Raw genomic sequence first — 8504 nt, 5'->3', positions numbered from 1 at the left:
GTGGTGGATTGTGGTGATGGTTGTACAACCCTGGAAATTTACTAAAAATTGTTGATTTGAGCAATTACACCAGTGAATTTTAAGGTATGTAAATTATGCCTCAAGAAAGCTGTTTTTAAAACATTGAACATGAAAATATGATCAATATCATTAGTTATCATGGAAATGCAATTAAAACTACAATGACATATCATTGCATACCCACTAGAATTGCAGAAATTAAAAAAAAGCACACAGTAAAGAATTATTGACAAAGATACAGAGAAATGGTAATCCTCATAAATTCCTGATGGGCACGTACGTGGTATACTCACTTTGGAAAACAGTTTGGCAATTTCTTAAAAAGTTAAATATAAATTTACCATATGACCCAGCAATTCCTCTTCAAGGTGTATACCCAAAGAGAATGAAAGCACTTGTACACACAAAGACTAGTGCAAGAATTTTCAGAGCAGAATTATTCATGATAGCCAAAAAGTGGAAACAACCCAAATGTCCATCAACTAAGGGCTGGATAAACAAAATGTGGTATATTCAAACAATGGAATATTATTCAGCCATAACAAGCAAGGAAGTACTGATACATGCTTCAACCTAGATGGACCTTGAAAACATAATATTAAGTGAAAGAAGCCAGTCACAAAATTCTACAAATGGTATGATTCTGTAGAGACAAGAAAGTAGTTGCTTGGTCCTCATGATGGGGAAAAGGAGTAACAATAAATGGGATTTTATTTGGGTTATAAAAATATTCTAAAGTGGATTTATGATTATAGTTATACAACCTGGTAAATTTACTAAAAATCAGTGAATTGTACACTTGAAATGGGTGAATTATATGTAAAATATGTATAAAGACAGTTGAAAAAAAAAAAAACTACTGTTAAATGTTAGGAGGTTGTACTGATTACTGTTGTGCTGCCCAGATCCTCTCAGATTCCTTTAACAATTTCTTGAACTCCTTCCCTGGCTTTTGTGTTTATTTACTTCCTTTTTTTTTTTAGACAATGTCTTGCTTTGTCACCCAGGCTGGAGTGCCATGACACAATCTCAGCTCACTGCAACCTCTGCCTTCCAGGTTCAAGTGATTCTCCTGCCTCAGCCTCTCAGGTAGCTGGGATTACAGGCACAAGCCACCACGCCTGGCTAATTATTGTATTTTTAGTAGAGACAGGTTTTCACTCTGTGTTGGCCAGGCTGGTCTCAAACTCCTGACCTCAGGTGATCTGGCCGCCTCAGCCTCTCAAAGCGCTGGGATTACAGGCATGAGCCCCCACACCCGGCTGTGTATATTTACTTCTAAAGGCCTGCACCTTTGCCTCTCTGGCTCTCTTGGAAGCCTGTTTTAAGGAGCTGCTTTGCTTGTATATGCAGAGAACTGACAATGCCTGAGAATTTACATTCATCTTTTTGCAACCCCATCCCTTTCCGCTTGCAAGTTCTAGATAGTCTTTACCAAATGAAGGTTATGGAGGGAAAGTATGAAAGTTTAATTCCTCTGTCTTGAGTAGGGACAAACCCTGTGACATAATTTACACTCGGCATTCTCCTGTGGGGTCATGTGGAAGCAACCCTCCATAGGATGTTGCCTGAAATTACACATTTGCTTAGCTACTTCCGCTTTCCTGTCCTGCTTCCTCCATTTCCTTATCGAGGTCTCCTGGGAGCACTTCCTTAAATTAACTGCATGTACTTGAATTCTCATCTCAGAGCCTGCTTCTGGGGAGCCAAACCAAGATAAGGGGGATTACTTATTCCTAATTTACCCAGTTTTCAGGTGAAGGGACACATATTCAGGTAACACTCCAGGCTTTTCTATGCCCTTCGCTGCTCCTCATGGGAGGAGGAGTGACATGCTAAATTGTGATTTGGGACTAAGAATTTGGCATCTGTGACTTATCCCCTTTCTTTGGGGCATTCCTGCCTGCAGGGAGCATGTGCTCTGGTCAGTAAGCTTAAGGAAAATGGCTCTGCCTTTGCATGAAAGGCCCAGAAGCAGAGCCTGAGGCAGGCATTTAGGTGTATGTGATTTACTGAGGGAGGGCTCTTTAGGAAAAACCTGTAAAAGAATGAGAGTAGGAAGATACGGGGGAGGAATGGGTGTGGTCATGCCCTGTAACATGTGTCAGGAGTTGTTTCATGTAGCAATGAGGAACTTGAGGAGTTCTTCCATTAGGAGGCAAGGGAGTTAGGCCTATCAGTCAGTCATTGGTCATTACTGGCGGTGGTGGTGTGGGGTGGGGGTGGGAGGTGTTTGGATTTCCCAGTTGTCTTCAGAAGAGGTGGCTCCCCTTAGCAAAGGGTAATTATTTGGAGATGTTTAAAGGTGTAATAAAGGTGTAAACTGTTAGCCACAGCACTCAATGTAGCTGGGGGATGGATGCACCAGTTAATGAAGGTGATCAATGTAAGGCACCAACAGTGTCTACTATAGTTCATTCCTTGGACCAATCAGATCCATTTGCTACTTCCTATTAAATTCACTCTATTTGGGCATGGTTTTTCCAGGATTCTAGTTGGTGAGAATTCCTTTGGGAAACTTGCAAGAGGAGATTTAAACAAACCACAGCCTTGACTGCTCTGATTGGTCCTGAGACTTTAACTGATATTCTTTTTTCCTTCTTTCATCATCCATTCTAGATTTCCCTAACTTGTTTGGTTCTTCTGCTGGTCTAGGTGGCTTTCCTGATGGGGTGACCTATACCCTCATCGCCATGGGTCTGAGCCCATTTTCATGCCCTTATCAAGTCTGTGGTTGCTTCACTTGCCCATTCATGGCTAAAACTGGGCATTACAGTAGCAAGAGATGCCCCAGTTGGTCACATGAATGCCAAACATACTCTTCCCTGCTCATATTATATAGCAGCAACTTTATGTCCTCATGATAATCTAGGGCCAATTCCCACTGTCAATATGGTAACTCTTTTTCATACCTGCTGATCTATTGGCAGAAGGAGCTCAAGTGACCAGCCAATAGGTGTAGCTTTAGGTGTAGTCGGACTCTTACTATGTCTCTTTGTGGAAGTGATCTCCATCTGGGAACTGGGTCTTCTAGATGCATAGATCCTAAGGTTGTAGAGACAGGAAGCATAAATCCCTCAAGTAGTTCATTAGGAGTGATGATGAGAGGGTCACTCTTACTTCCATGTCTTGGTTCTTACACCCATGTATTTTTGCCTGTTGGGGCCAGAGCACTATATAATGATCTCTGAGTTAGAGCTAGAGTCAGTAAGCTTTTTCTATAAAGGGCCAGACAGTAAATATTTTAGACTTTGCAGTCCATATGGTCTCTGTTGCTACTACTCAACTCTGATGTTGTAACATGAAAGCAGCCAAAGACAGTATGTAAACAAATGAGCATGGCTATGTTCCAATAAAATCATATTTATCAAAACAGGCAGTGGGCTGGATTTGGCACGTTGTCCATAATTTGCTGATCCCTGGTTTTAGAGTACAGATGCTCCTCAACTTTGTTAGTGAAAAATGCATTAAATACACCTAGCCTAGTGAACATTATCGCTTAGCCTAGCCTATCTTTTTTTTTTTTTTTTTTTTGAGGGAGTTTCACTCTTGTTGCTCAGGCTGGAGTGCAGTGGCACGATCTCGGCTCACCACAACCTCCGCCTCCAGGGTTCAAGCGATTCTCCTGCCTCAGCCTCCCGAGTAGCTGGGATTACAGGCATGTACCATCACACCCGGCTAATTTTTTTGTATTTTTAGTAGAGACGGGGTTTCACCATGTTAGCCAGGATGGTCTTGATCTCCTGACCTCGTGATCCGCCCACCTCAGCCTCCCAGAGTGCTGGGATTATAGGCGTGAGCCACCGCGCCCGGCAGCCTAGCCTATCTTAAACATGCTCAGAACACTTATATTAGCTTACAGTTGTGCAAACTCATCTGGCAACATTGTATACTGTAGAGGATTGGTTGTTTACCCTCGTGATTGCCTGGCTGAGTGGGAGCTGCAGCTTGCTGCCCCTGCCCAACATCACAAGAGAGTATCATATTACATATCACTTCCCCAGGAAAAGATCAAAATTCAATATTCAAAATGTAGTTTCTACTGAATGTGTATCACTTTTGCACCATTATAAAGTCAAAAAATTCTAAGTGGAGCCATCACAAGTCAGGGACTGTCTGCATATACTGCATCTTGAAGGATAGTGCCCCATCCTCATAGGGATAGTTTCAAAGCTGGTGTTTCATCTGTGCCTTTAAAGTGCCTTTTTTTTTTGAGACAGAGTTTTGCTCTTGTAGCCCAGGCTGGAGTGTAATGGCACGATCTTGGCTCACTGCAACCTCCACCTCCTGGGTTCAAGAGATTCTCCTCCCTCAACCTCCTGAGTAGCTGGGATTACAGACGCCCGCCACCATGCCCGGCTAATTTTTATATTTTTAGTGGAGACAGGGTTTCACCATGTTGGCCAGGCTGGTCTCGAACTCCTGACCTCATGTGATCCGCCGGCTTCGGCCTCCCAAGGTGCTGGGATTCATTACAGGTGTGAGCCACCGCAACCGGCCTTAAAGTGCCTTTCTATCACTCTATTACACCAGCAGCCTCTGAGTGGTGCTCAATGTTGTAGGGCCAATGAATTTCATTGTCGTGTGTTCACTGCTGCATCACAGTTTTCATAAAGTGGATCTCTTGGTCTGAGGTGACATTAGGAGAGATCCTATGTTGGTAGATCAGATACATCATGATCTCAGGTAGTGGTGCTGACTGAGTCCTTGCAGGCAGTGAAGGCAAAATTTGTATGTAGCATATGTGGTAATCTCTGTCATAATGAACCACTGACCTTTTTAGAGGGAAGGGGTTGAATGTAATCATTTTGACACCACATGACTGGTTGATATCCTCAAGGGATGGTGCCATATTGGGGACTTGGTGTGGTTTTTGTTGCTAGAAGATTAGACATTCAGCCACAGCCATCTCTACATTAGTCTTGGTGAGAGGAAGCCAATGTTGTTGGGTGTGTGTAACCTCCATCTTTGCCACTGTAGCTACTCTATTGTGCAAGCACTGGGATGGCAGAGGACAGACTGGCTGACATCTACTGGCCAGATCATCCTGTCCTCTTGGTCATTTAGTGCTTCTTCTGCAGCGAATGCCTTCTGATTAATGTTAAAATGAAGAGACAAAACCTTTCACACTTTGTACCCATTCCCATAGTTCCATCCATATGCATTTTGCCGAGACCTCCTTGATCCCAATCTTTCCATCTTTCCCTTCCAATCCCCTGACCAACCAGCCAAACCATTCACTGTTTCCCATGAATCAATATAATAAGTTTGGGCCACTTCTTCCACACAAATTGGATGACCAAGTGTACCACCAAAAGCTCTGCTCACTGTCTTTCAGAGACACCCTTGAGTGGGGTTGTAGGGCAGTAGCTACATATTTTCAGCTGGTACACAAATACTGAGCCGATCTATCCATGAGCTAAATTTGAGATTTTTCCTTTTATGCCAGCTGATCATAAGGAATACTTCCCCTTCCATGTGCCCATTGGTGTCAGTTAAGGAAGAAGCACCAGTGCATCAGTTGTGGGTGACATAGGTGTCTGGACCACCTGTTTCTGTAGCTTACTTGGGTCTTTTGGCCTGCTAGCACCCAATCCTGCTGGATGTACCACTTTATCTTACAATAAATTGCTGCTGGGGCCTGCCCAACCTTATGACGGGGTGGGTCTGACAGACCCAAGCTCATGATGAGCAATACTGGGAACACGGTTACTTGATATCCAAAGGGCAAGTACTCAAAAAAAAAAAAAAAAAAAAATCTGGGCCAGGTGCAGTGGCTCACGCCTGCAACCCTAGCACTTTGGGAGGCTGAGGTGGGGCTATCACCTGAGGTCAGGAGTTCGAGAACAGCCTGGCCAACATGGCAAAACCCCGTCTCTACTAAAAATACAAAAATTAGCCGGGTGTGGTGGCCCATGCCTGTAATCCCAGCTACTGGGGAGGCTGAAGCAGGAGAATCACTGGAACCCGGGAGGCGGAGGTTGCAGTGAGCCGAGATTGTACCATTGCACTTCAGCCTGGGTGACAGAGTGAGCTCAGGTTCAAAAAAAAAAAAAAAAATCTGAAGAGCAAGTGCTCAATCTCTACCAGGGCCCAGGAGCATACCAGGAGCTCCTTTCAAATGGTATATAGCTTTCTGCATCTAGATGGCATGGCCTTGCTCCAGAACCTTAAGGGTCTGCACTGCACAGTTCCTATTTGGGCTTCTTAGGGAGTCCACATTTTTCTTCTACCACAGATACGACTCATATCAAGGAATCTTTTGGAGCATATAACCCAAGTGGTGCGACTGCATTTACTGCAGCTTGGACTTGCTACAGAGGCCTTTCTTGTCCACGGCTCCACTCACAACTAGTAGCCTTCTATGTCATTCAATAAATGGGTTTTTACAGTATTTCTAAGTATAGAACATATTGCTTACCTACCCAGAGTCCCACCTTTGGACTCTTTCTTAAAGGTGGGAGGTTAAAGGTGCAATAATTTGTCCATCACTTTGGAGTGAATGTCTCAGCATTCCCTAGACCCTAGACCACTGGATCCCTAAAAACTTCACTCATGTAGCTCATCCCTGAATCTTTGCAGTGTTTATCTTTTACTTTCTAGAATGTACATCTTATTAGGACACCCAGGGTACTTCTGCTTCTTGCTCATCAGGTCCGGCTAACATGATACCATCAATAGAGTGGACCGATATGATATTCTCTAAAGTATTTAGTTGCTTCAGGTCCCGTTAAGTTATAAGAGAGAGCAGGAAAAATAACAGCCTTGGGGTAAGACAGGGAATATATACTTCTGTCTGTTCCATGTGAATAGAACCAGTTTCTGATTTTCCTTCCTGACACGTATGAAAGAAATGGATTGGTCCAAATCAATAGCCATATACCATCTACCAGAGGTGTGTTAATTTGCTTTAGTAAAGATACTACTCATGTTCAGTAGATACAATTGGGACTATTATGTTTACTGGGCAGGTGGCAGACTGATTTTTTTTTTTTTTTTTTGAGACAGAGTCTTGCTCTGTTGCCCAGGCTGGAGTGCAGCAGTGTGATCTTGGCTTGCTGCAACCTCCACCTCCCGAGTTCAAGTGATTCTACTGCCTCAGCCTCCTGACTAGCTGGAACTACAGGCGTGCACCACCATGCCCAGCTAATTTTTGTATTTTTAGTAGAGGCAGGATTTCATCATGTTGGCCAGACTGGTCTCAAACTCTTGGCCTCAAGTGATTGGCCCACCTTGGGCTGCCAAAATGCTGGGATTACAGGTGTGAGCCACTGTGCCCGGCCCCCAGACTGATTAATTAAAGAAAGATATGATGAGGACCATGCCTCCTGCATTATTTAATATTTTGAGGGTGACACTAATCTTTGCTATTTCTCCCTTCCCCCAGATGTAATACTGGTTTTTATTTACTGTTTTGGCCGTTGAAAGGTTTTTCTTTGGGGGTGGTGGTGACTTTCAGGGGCTTTCATAGGCCTTTTCCTGTTACAGTAGCTCTCACTCTATAGAGCAAAGAACTGAGGTAAGGATTCTGCGAACTGCTAATGTATTCATTCCGATGACTCATTTGGGAGTCATGGAGATGACTATTGGACTCACTGTGAGACAAACCTGGGCCAAAATCCCAATTATTTCCTGACCCCCATAAGCCTCTCCCTAACAAGTGGGCCACAGTAACACTTTGGCTCCTGGGTATCAGTGTCTATTTATTTCCTGGGTCCAGTAGACTTGAAAGAGTCTCTGTATTCCCCTTTCCCCAGCTATCTGAGTAAATGGTCATAGACACTTTTGGAGAAGGCCTGGAGAACACTGCTAAATATACTTACCATGTTGTTATAGGGCCCTTTCTCATGGGAACCTGACCTCTTCTTCATTTTATGGGCTTGGGGTCTGAGAACTGGCTTAGGTCTGGAAGTTAGAAAAAGAGCTGTGACTTTCCATTGGGGCAACTGACTTCAGACTTCTGCTTATCTATATATTTATATATAGTAATACCCTTGCTGGCTGTTTTTCTGAATTGTCCCTAGGAACACAATGTTCTATGGGCCATCTCATTAAATCCCTGTGAGTCAGGAGGCATCCCTTGGTGTCATTCCAACCTTGCTGCATATACTTATAACCAATTCACTTTTGATGGTTAAGTGTTGTCACCTAGTTTCCCCTATTTCAGAATCCTGTCACCTCCATTAGCACTAGGGAGCCCAGTTCTGTACGAGCATCTCCTATCATCAGCCCTGGTTTACAGAGGACAGCTACTACTATGGAGCTTTTCTTTTTTTTTTCTTTTTTCTTTTTTTCTTCTTTTTGTAGAGATGGGATCTCCCTATGTTTCCCAGGCTGGTCTTGAACTCCTGGGCTCAAAGGATCCACCCATCTTGGCCTCTCAAAGTGCTGGGATTACAAGCATGAGTCAACATGCCCAGCCGACTATGAAGCTTTTATTTATTTATTTATTTATTTATTTATTTATTTATTTATTTATTTAT

At 43.5% G+C, this 8504-nt stretch overlaps 1 pseudogene; it reads left to right on the top strand.

Annotated features, from left to right (window-relative positions):
- The first annotated feature begins 202 nt into the window (after window positions 1–202).
- LOC116812083 (GTP-binding nuclear protein Ran-like) overlaps window positions 203–8504 on the top strand; it is a 33322-nt pseudogene continuing 25020 nt past the window's right edge.

This window comes from Hylobates moloch, unplaced genomic scaffold, assembly GCF_009828535.3.
Source record: "Hylobates moloch isolate HMO894 unplaced genomic scaffold, HMol_V3 SCAFFOLD_7, whole genome shotgun sequence".
Taxonomy (NCBI): Eukaryota; Metazoa; Chordata; class Mammalia; order Primates; family Hylobatidae; genus Hylobates; species Hylobates moloch.
Note: the sequence above shows the minus strand (reverse complement) of the source record. Positions and strands in the feature narration are given on the sequence as shown.